This window comes from Neolamprologus brichardi, chromosome 8, assembly GCF_056152115.1.
Source record: "Neolamprologus brichardi isolate AB-2024 chromosome 8, ASM5615211v1, whole genome shotgun sequence".
Taxonomy (NCBI): Eukaryota; Metazoa; Chordata; class Actinopteri; order Cichliformes; family Cichlidae; genus Neolamprologus; species Neolamprologus brichardi.
The window spans coordinates 13,999,827-14,011,168 of NC_142111.1; the positions used below are offsets into that span (position 1 = coordinate 13,999,827).

General features: G+C 40.8%; 1 protein-coding gene across 1 annotated transcript in view; it reads right to left on the bottom strand.

The window, feature by feature from the left end:
* Positions 1–5,682, bottom strand: part of plce1 (phospholipase C, epsilon 1) — a 79,898-nt gene extending 74,216 nt beyond the window's left edge. Inside the window, exon 1 of the mRNA XM_087844646.1 lies at positions 5,559–5,682. The gene's annotated coding sequence lies outside the window, so the exon portion shown is untranslated. The remainder of the gene's footprint in view (positions 1–5,558) is intronic.
* Positions 5,683–11,342: the final 5,660 nt, after the last annotated feature.

Sequence of the window (11,342 nt, forward strand, 5' to 3'; positions counted from 1 at the left end):
TACTTTTTAGGCAAACTTTAATATTGCTTAGTAATTGGGAAAAGGACAGTCAGAGAAAATGGTACTGAAGAAGTTTGAACATAAAACGAGATCTACATTCAAACAGACCTGAAATGGCACTTATCCTCCTGAGCCTCTAAAATACTCTGCTAAATACTGCCCAGGGAGGTTTAACATTGGATCTTTAGCATTCCAACAGCACAAAGAGTAGGCCAAGGAGAGAAGGAATCCCCTCCTCTGTTGTGCAGGGCGGGGGGTGGTCGCAGAAAAAAGAAAAAGGATGTCACAAGAGTACAAAAGGATGACGCATCACCCAACTGTACACAGTAAAAATCCAGGTTTCAAGCAGATCATTTCTTTAGTCACAAATACCTCGCTGATGTCAAGAGAACTGTAAAGAAAAAGAAATGATTTGGAAACAAAAACACAAGGTTGAGGTGCCATAATGGGAAAGTTAAAAAGAGTCTTCTGGAAACCAACGGAATCATGAAATCACTTACTTTCGAAGAACTCAGGACATACTTTAGACTATATAACTTCAAGTAAATGTTTAATAATGATGTGGAGCTGTGCTGGAAATTCAAACTGTGCTATACAGCCAAGTGCAAGATCCAGTAACAGAAACTCCTCCTGCAGTTTGCACTCTTTGGGACAAAGAACACCCCTCCTTCTCTCTAACATGGGGCTGGAGAAGAAAAGATGCATCATATGACTACAGCGAATACAATAGAATCACATTCCTTAACGGTTTTCACAGTTGAAAAATGAAAGAAGAAAAGAAGGTCGGAGTTGGTGGGAAGTTTTAAAAAAAAAAAATGCATTTCACAATGTAACAGAAGCCACGTCTCACAAATAAAGAATGAATGTTTCTATTTACAACATGTGCAAGACATCTTTATTTGTGGGTCGTTTTTTTTGTTGTTGTGGGGTTTTTCTTTGCGTTTTGGGCAGAGAAGTACTGATCTGGCTCAAGAAATAGGCATTCATCCATAAGATGACGTGGTTCTGGTTCCACCCCGAAAAAGGTTGTGTTGCAACCATGCTAATGCCCGAAGGTAATCAAAAGAAAAATCTTCTGTAGTGCTTCTGCTGCTAAAACATTATGATATTACACAATTTTATCTTTAAAAAATGTAAAGAAATGGAACTGACCCATACCAGACAGGCAGAACTTGGCCAAATTTGGAGCAGAAATTTGAAATTGATTTCCACTTGGCCTGTAAATAACAATACACTGCAGTTTATCCATAACAAGAATAGCAGGATGCCATCTCCTTTCATTACAGTAATTTAAGGCATGTATCAACAAATCAACTACTGTTAAACATTTGTGACCTAAAATGAATCACAGTCCAGATTCAGATGGGTGTTTATATAACAAGAGCGCAGGTTATGGTTACGATGACTTTAATGAGCAAAAGTGGGAAGGTTTCGGATTCATCCGAAGAGGAAACCTGCGTACACCGAATCCGTCATGAACAATCAAAGCTAAAGAACGGAATTTCTTTGATTCTTTAAGATTGGAGTAAAACCCATCCACCAGATCAGCTTATAAACAAGCAGACAAGTGCTTGAGAAACAGGAATATGAATTGGATTATGGATTAAAGTGTGAACCTTCCCGTCATTAAAATATATTGCTGTCAAATTGACCTAGATAGTGCCCAAAGAGCGAAACAGAAATTCAAGTCTGTAGTCTTTTGCAGGTTAATTTTAATTTTACAGTCAGTAAGCAAGTGGCTGGTTTCACTGAGAACAGTGCTGCGAACAGAACAGACTTTTCATGCAAAGGATCTGGAGAACATATGGCTTTGATTAGAGGGCAGGGCAGAGAGAGACGCCAGTGGAAACTGCAGAAAGAGAAAGAGGTGCTGTGTGAGTGCATGTGTGTGCATATATCTGGTTGTGTGTCCAACGGTTAGAGGGCTGCTTCCAAGAGTGTTGTCACGGTGGATGAGCCCACGCACACTAGTGTATATGTGGCGTGAGCGTGTGCTCGTAAACAATGGCACAATAAAAGATGACTCAGAAGTGGGATTGCTTTGTAAATGTGTGTGTGCCTGCACGCGTGTATCAGCAGCAACACAAAGAGCGCTGTGGTGGCATGACAACTTACCACCGTGGCCATACAGCGCTTTGCATATGCTACAAAACTTTCACTATAGCCTTGTGTTCTCTGTACAACAACAACATTGTGCTTCCGACTTAAAATCAAATGAACTTCATCTGTGAAGTCTCCTTTTTTTTCTCCAAAGCACATAAAATTTTGGGAAAAGGCCAATAACTGTGTGAGAAAACATATGCTTCAGCTACAGCACCAGTCAGGATCTCTGTAAAGTATTTATTCTGTGCAGATAATTAGTCAATTCCCAGTTGTTGTCAAGACAAGCCCAAATCAAGGTAAGTTCAAACCTGACATCAATCTGAGTTAATGGAAAACTGGTTTAACACTCAGACTTGTTGCATAGGATCTGGACTGGTTGTATTGGTTTCACTAGACAAGACCAAACAAATGACATAAGCTTAGTGACACATCAAATAAAGCAGCGTTTACAAATCTTCAGCCCCATGGTTGAGCTCAACATTTCGAGGACTGTGAGCCTCATCATCCAGTGGCCCAGCCCTACTGGCACGCAGCAAGCATTAATAGTCCGGTATGGCCTTTGTGAGTTTGGCGTAGTGACACATGGAGCTGGAGTTTCTCCACCAAGAGCAGATATCTGAATCAGACATTGGTCTCATTCTGATTCAAATAGTGAGATCAGACATGGGTTATATGGGACAGATCGATTTAATTCCAATCTGTGTTTAACATGCAAGTGGTGCACTGGTTTGGAGGCGTTTCATGTCTGCTATGCCAGCACCTTTTGTCTGTATTAGAGGTGGAACGATCGACCGGCCAGGGACCGGAGTCGGCTGTTTTCCAATGTTCTTGGCCCAGACCGGTTAACCGGCTGGTCGGCCTCACGTATGCCCCATTACAAGCTGGTCTATTTCATGCAGCATACACATGCTTTATACACTGGCCCCAGCTGTTTGTGCGTATTTCACTGAAATAACTCTGCATGGTGATGGTTTGTAGAGGCAAGAGAGTGATTTCCCAGCAAAAGACAAGCAAGGAAAGTGTTTGTAAGTAACCCAATGTGCAGCATAAGTCATAGACACTCATACACACATTTTTTGGCTTCAGAATTGACTTAATTCTTCATAGCACAGATTCAGGATGGTGCAGGAAACATTCCTGCGCGATTGTGGTCCATATTGACATGATAATGTCACCCATTTGCTGCAGAATAGTTAGCTCGACATCTGTGATGACAAGCTCTCGTTCCACAATATCACAAAGGTGCTCTTTTGGACTGAGATCTGGTGACAGTGAAGGCCATTTCAGTACAGCGAACTCACTGTCTTCTCCAAGAAACCAGTTTGAGATGATTTGAGCTTTCAAGTCATGTAATGTGTTATCCTGGTGGAAGCAGCCATTAGAAGGGATGGACATGAACAACAAAAATATTCCGGTAGGCTGCAGAGTTTAAATGTGGCAGAAACACATCCCCGCACTTCTACACCACCACCGGTAATCTGAACTGTTGATACAAGGTAAGATGGATCGATACGTTCATGTCATGTACACCAAATTCTGGCCTTACCATCTGAATGTGTCAGCAGAAATCAAAACTCATCACACCCGGCAACGTTTTCCCAATCATCCATTGTCCAGTTTCAATGAGCCTGGATTTCTTGTACTTAGCTGACATCTGGTGTTGTCTTCCGCTTCTGTAGCCCATCTGCCTCAGGGTTTAGCATGTTGAGCAATGAGTGACGTTTTTCTGCATACTTTGGCTGTAAGGAGGGGTTATTTGAGTTACTGCTGCCTCCCTGTCAGGTCAAGGCAGTCTGGTCATTCCATTCTCCTTTGACCTCTGACATCAACAAGGAAACTTTGTTCAGAGAATTGCCACTCCATGGATGTTTTTTTCTTTTTTAGACCATACTCTGTAAATCCTAGAGATGGTTGTGCGGAGAAATCCCAGTAGATCCCCTTTTTATAAAATACTCAGATCAATAACCATCATTCTCATGCTTCATTATACTTTCAGCAGGTTGCCTTGACAATGTCTACAGGCCTAATTGCACAGAGTCTCTGCTATGTGATTGACTGATAAGTAATTTGCACTAAGGGGCAGTTGAACAGGTGCACATACTAATGATGATATGTTGAAAAACAAAAAGTGGTCCAGTGGTCCTTCCTCGCATGTAGCAATCCAGAGTAAATAGTTTGCCTCAGACACCGCACCACATGCTTTAGGCGAAGGAGCAACCTGGAATGCAAACATGCATGGACACACCAGACACACTACATGCACATCTGCAGGATCAAACAGACTTTGCACTTAGGAAGCTAGAAGGTTAAAGACCAGCTAATATCAGGTCTGACTGAGTCAGGCAAGGATCTCTGTACTTTACTTCCTCTGTACATGCCTGAGTTTATGGATGGGAGGATGCACAAGTAAACACCAGTTTTTTAAAAACAAGTCCAACCAGACCATTCTTGTCTCTCTCAGATTTCTATCTCAAGACACCATGTTCACCAATTCCAGTCATGTGCCATGATGTGATGTCGAAACACACAAACTGGGTGGAACTTAAATAAATATACAAAAACAAACCATATTAATGTGGGAAGAGGAAAAAGTTGATTTGTAAAATAAACCATCCCCTCTTTACGAACGCTGTGACGTTCAGTTCTGTCAATATCCATCTCGCTCAATTTCATGGTGATTTTTTTTCCTCTGGCCAGAAAAAGATCTACGTATTAGCTCAAAAACACCACACACTACTGATGTAGAAGTATGTATCTCACTATATGCTTGCATTTCTCACTGTGGCATGTTGTGTGCACTATTATCCTTATATATCCTTGCATATTTATTTACTTTCAAATGCATGTGTGTCCTTCCCGTTTCTCGTTCATTTGAATGCGCAACAGATTCACCTGTTGACTTAATGGCAACTTCTGAAGCAGCATCACGTGCAACTGAGGTTGAGGTCGCTTTTGCCTAGGGGTGTCTGGGGGTGGGGGTGTAAACAGTGACCTCACCTGTCAGACTCAAAAATAACACGCGTGAGAGGACACACGCCTCAAGTAAAAGATCAATAATAATAATAATAATAATAATAATAATAATAATAATACATTAAAAAACACAAAGCTAACTTTAGATATAAATAAGTTATCCATACAAAACACTGCAGATTAAAGCACACGTGCTGCTTCTACTCGTTAGAAGCTAGTAGAAGCCCATTTTTAACACAGAAAGGTGAAACAATGTCAGCCTACATTCATTTCTAGCACTCGGGTCAAACAATGCAGCAAGTTTTATTAACGGGCTTATTTGGGTACATGCTGAACTCCTGGACATCAGTTTGGGAACCACGGATTGCTACGAGCCAACTTTACAAACAAGCCGCGCGCCCTCAACCAAAACACTCACCATAGGTTACCTAAACTCAACGTGAGTTGACCGTTTGCGGACACCGTGACACAAACTTACTTACCAGCCGTGTCAGATCCACTCAGCATCCACCTAAACGCCGCACGAAGACATGTACGGCGCACTTTGTGCAAAGTTTTCGGTGACCGACTCGCTTCACAACTCTCGCCGATACAGTTGATGGAGCAGCTCGTGCTGCGGTGGGAAAAACCGCTCTCTGCTGTGCTGCATTCAGTGGCCCTCGGAATACTGCACTCCAAATGCATGCATAACACTAAGACAGGGATGTCAAACTCATTTTACATAGTGGGCTAAATACAGCCCACTTTGATGCTAAGTGGGCTGGATGTTAAGTGGAAGTCTCTCATTGTAAAAAAATTCAATTACACATTTAATCCTTAGATATCTTAATATAATAAAACGTGTAATTTCAACAGGACATCTCTACTTGATAAACAAAAGCTGCTGTAGTAAATTAAAGACATCTGGCAGTATGACTCTTTGTGTTTAAGTTGTAAGAAATACTCGTTTAAAACTACATAAAACTTATTTAGTTATTGAGTTATAAAGAAAGTATTTGTTAATTCACTAAACTATAACAACAGACATTTCTATTGTAAGTGGAAAAAAAGAGGAACTTTACTGTCATTTCTTTTTCTTTCTTCTTCTTCTTTTTTTTTTTTACCAAATTACTTTGGTGTAGCATGGATGGCCACATGGGTTTATCTTTATCTGTAAAGATAAAGCTATAAAACTTTTCAAACTATAGTTCAAAGTCCAAAATTTATGTCTTCCTTTACGTTTGCTAAAGCTGTCCAGTTGGACAAGATTGGAGTATTTGCATGGCCAATTCTGCCCCCCACACCTTATGTTTGATACCCCTGATTATAGAAAGTATATCAAAAGAACATCCTGGGCTTTCTAGTGGTACCACATTCATGGGGGTTTAACTTACAGACAAGAAGGAAATTTGTTTTTAAAATGCTTTTATAGAATGAATTAGGTTAAGTAATAACATTTTTGTAGCTATTATGCTTCTATTGCTACAAACCAAATTGATTCCTCAATTTGAGATTTTGAATGTCAATTTAGCAGGATCTGAGAAATGCACAGTAAATTTAACCCTTTCAAAGCAAAACTTTTATTCATTGTTCTTTGTGGTGGACAGCAGGACATACTGCCTCTCATCAGGAGATGAGATGGAGGATGGCCAGACAAGAGTGGGAAAGTGAAAGCTCAGACAAGAACCAGCTTTTAAGTAGCATAAGCAGGAGTAAAAGTGATGGTACCTATCATCCATTGTGGATACAAAGCAATGTGTAACCTAGGGCTCTAAAGTTTTATAGCATTCCAGTGTGTAGAAGGTGAAATAAAAGCCTTTCAAACTGAATTTGCACACATATACAAACACACTTGTATAAATGTAGAGTACATAATCAGCTAAAAGTCTGACTTCTCAAACAATTTGCTCTGCTCATGAATTTATTTTATTCATTTACTTTGCTAAAAGCGCACATCCACCTCCCCTTTCTTAATCAATTCAGTTTCAAACAGACTGAAACCAAGGCGCTCTGATTACCAGATTTATCAAAATATGCCAGAAAACACAAACCAGAGGGAGGTGCTCGTCGCTGAAGGCAGCCTCAAAGCTAAAAATGTTCTTTAGCACATCTGTGCCCATGGCATGACTCGGATACCCTAGCATCCAGCTATACTGGGTCCTAGTTATAGCCATTTCAATAAATCAGGACAGATTCTTCAAGATCAGGCAGTCCATCAATGAAACAAATGATCTTGATGTCTCTGATAAGGGTAAAAGAATAAAACCCTCTGGAAGGCGAGAGGCTGCCTCAATCTGCCGGGATCATGGAGGGCCTGTGGAGATGAGCAGATGATTCCCTTCACAGGCTGGCGTCATGTTCTGAAGTTTGTGCCGGATCCCCCAACTTAGCCTACACAATACTTATCCTTAATGAACTCCAGGTGTTGTTGTTTTGCCCCAGCTTGTGCTCCTCAAAAGCCAGTATGTCCTCCTGACCTTTCACTTTCCTGCTCTACTGTCTGGCCCACCTTGACTTTATCTCCTGATAAGTGTGACTAAGTCAGTCCTTTCTCACTGACTCAGCCCTCTGTCATCAGTGTTAATGGATCTAACAGCCTAACTATGGTGACCATTTGGTGTGCAGGGAGCAGTTTAATCAAAAAGCTCGCCTACGACAAATTTGTTAAAATCATCTTTAGGTATTCATATGTGTTTCCTTCATTTAACTGTTTCTTTCAAACACAATACTTAAATTAGCTATGAAATGAGATGGCAAATCTAAACATGTTAGTCTAGTTAATATAAGTACACTGGGTTGGGTCAACCACGCTTTTGCCTTCAGATCTGCCCAGATGATTTGTGGCCTAGATTCAGGATGATGCTGGAAACATTCCTCTGAGATGTTGGTCCATATTGACATCTTTACATCACACAGTTGCTGCTTATTTGTCAGCTGCACATCCATGTCATGAATCTCCCATTGCATCACATACCAAAGGTGCTCTACTGGATTAAGATCTGGTGACGGTCAGTTGAGTACAGTAAACTCACTGCAGCCTTTGAGAAGGCAGGGCATAAAAGGATGCACATTATTAGCAACAACTCTCAGGTATATTGTGACATTTCAATGATGCTCATTTGACAAAGTCTGCATGTCTAAATGCACTGATCCATGTTATTGGGTGATTACATAGGCATGTTAACAGCAGCTGAAACACTATACCCAAAAAAGTGGCCAGTGAGTCGTTTGTTCGTACTCTGTGTGACTCAATAAAATTGCAAAACAATGAGTGCCACTGTTTGGCTCATATCTCAGTTAGAGTTGGCAGTATGTTATCTTAGGCGGGACCAAGATCCGATAAAAATCCTGCTAAAGTAAAGGTCCAAAGCCAAAAATTCACTTATCTCATTCTTTTTATAATAATTATTATTATTATTTCACCTCTTTTTCATCCATTCCTTATCTGCTCAAGAATTTGCTCTACTAAAAGTTTATTTTAGTAAAAGTGTTAAAGTTTGAGAGCTGCATCAGTGCTGTATTTCTTCCTTGCTGGTGGGGAAAGTGGATGGGAAGGCATGTACTTTAATTAAGCTATTTTAGTATGTAGTGTTCTCCGGCCTAGTCTGCTCCTACAATAAGATCTTTAAATAGATAATTACGGGGTTGTTTGAGGGGGGGGGTTTAAGACTTTTGCACAGAATAATTTATAATCCCTGTTATATATAGTGAATATGCTCTATATAGGATCAGCACACTCAAACTGGGTGGATTTTTGTTACTGTAAAAGATGGCAGAGCAGTCCTTGACTAGAAAGAGAGAGCATATTTCTCCCATATTGGCTTCTCTTTGTTGGTTCCTGTTAAATCCAGAACTGAATTTAAAATCCTTCTTCTCACATACAAGGTCTTCAATAATCAGGCCCCATCTTATCTTAAAGACCACATAGTGTTGTATCAGCCCAATAGAGCATTTCCTTCTCAGACTGCAGGCTTACTTGTGGTTCTAGAGTATTTAAAAGTAGAACATTCTGATTTTATTCTTCTGTGAAATCAACTCCCAGTTTGGATTTGCGAGACAGAGACCCACTCTACTTTCAAGAACTTGCATTTTTTGATAAAGTATATAGTTGGGGCACTGAACGCTCTTTTAGTAATGCTGTAATAGACCTGGGCTGCTGGGGGCTTCCCAAGATGCACTGAGTGTTTCTTCTCCGTTTACCATTTTTAACCCCCACTCAATATGTGTTAATAGACCTCTCTGCAGTTAATCTTTAGTTATTATTAATCTCTGGATCTGTTCCACAACATGTTTTTTATTCTGTTTTCCTTTGTCCATTATCCCTGACCAGGTTGTGGCAGATGACCTTGCCCCTCCCAGGTTCTGCTGGAAGTTTCTTCCTGTTAAAAGGTAGTTTTTCCTTCTCACTGTCGCCAAGTGAATGCTCATAGGAGCTCTTCTGATTGCTGGGGTTTTCTCTATAATAATTTAGGATCTTTATCTCAAACTATAAAGCACCTTGAGGTGAGATAAAATTCAGTTGAAATGGCAATGCAGGTAAATGCTGCATATGCGTTTGCCTGCTCTCGTCATGACTGTTTTTTTTAACACATCAAGCCAAACCGCAGTATTTCCCGTAACTGCAATATGGCCAATAGCACCTGAAGGCAGCATTGCTTTCCCTCATTTAGCCAACTGAGCCGTAGACAGGAGGACAATAACACTTCTCCTCTGTAGCAGGCCTACTGTGTGTGTGTCACTCTATTGGAATGTCTGGCAGCAGTTCCTTACCGTAGCCAGTCATTCACTTATTTATGCTGCGCGTCCTATACATTGTTGCCACTAGCCCAGAATGATTCACTCCAGTCAAACGTTTGCAAAGCTCTTTACGACCATTTGGTTTAACTCAGGGGGCAATCGCAGAAATCATTTTGACAGCCGACTCCGGTAAATAGCTGCCCCGGTGCAGCGTCTGTCCGCATGCTCCATCAGCTGCCATCCTTTGATGTGTCTCACACACGGAGATCTCACCTCGGCGAAACAGCCAGATCACTGTGAGGCACTAGTTCAATCAAAAGACGAATAGTTTTGGAATCGCGCAATGCTTTCTTCCGACAGATAAAGGCGGGATTCGTGGGAGTGTCTTGATTGTGTCATTGTTTTAAACGATTATCATCGCCCGGGACTTGAAATGAGCGGTGACCCGAAAAGCACGTGCTCAGCGTATTACTGCATCTATTTCAACTTGGAAAATGAGGGATTTTTTCCCAATCCCCCCCTCTCCTCACCCACTCCATTGATGGGAAATCTGATGCCATCCGACAGGAATGTGCAACCCTTCCATCCCTCCAACTCTCCTCCACCCAGGAGCGTGCAAAGTGCAAAACCTTTGGGAATCCCTGGTTCCCTCATGATTAAAAAAAGGGAGAAAAAAGGAGAGCGGGTAGCTCTTCCAACAAGTCAAATGTGACTTAAAGCTTCCCCACACTACTTTAAAATCTGATAAAAATCTTTATCCTTTTGAAAATTAAATTTGGAAATCTAACTGAAGCATTAAATGCAATGCAGGATTTCTTGGAGAGAATATTATCTCCCGTATTTTTGTGGTAGGCTATATAAGGAATATAATAAATAAATAAATAATAAGGAGCAGATAAAGGAAAGAAGCACCACTCTTTTCATATTTACATATGTTTCAGATATCTTTAAAAAAAGAAAAGAAAAGAAAAAGAAAACAGTTTTTAAGCTTAACTGAAGCGACAGTCAGTACATACACATATCCCAGAGGGCACAGTCTCACTTTGCTGTGGAAAAGTCCTCCCATTTCTCACGGAGTTATCCAGGAAACCTTAGCACGTGGGCAAAAAAGCCTCTCAGGCACGCTTTGAGTGTCATGACTGCTCGGAACAAACAGCGACAATTTTTTATTATTTTTTTTAAGCACTGTTTTTCCTGGATTCTGTTGTAGGCGCAGTACTCATCTTAAAGGGCTGCTCCATTCTTCCACAGGTGCTGGAACTTTGTAGATACATCTCATCTGCAGTGCGAAACCAGGTGTTTCATGGAAGATGACTTTTGAAACATAGGCCTGAAGATACCATGTAGGGAGGAATGGATTATGTTACTGACTTGATGCCTGTGAGACACTAGAAAACACAAGTGAAATCGTACTCCACAACCATTGCTTTTCTTTTTAATCACCGTTGTATAAAAAAGGCACTCTCTTACAATGTGAAGCCCGTACTATGCGCCTGTGGCACTTTTACTTTAACTGTTGTTTATTTACTGTAGAGTGGACTACTTTTATT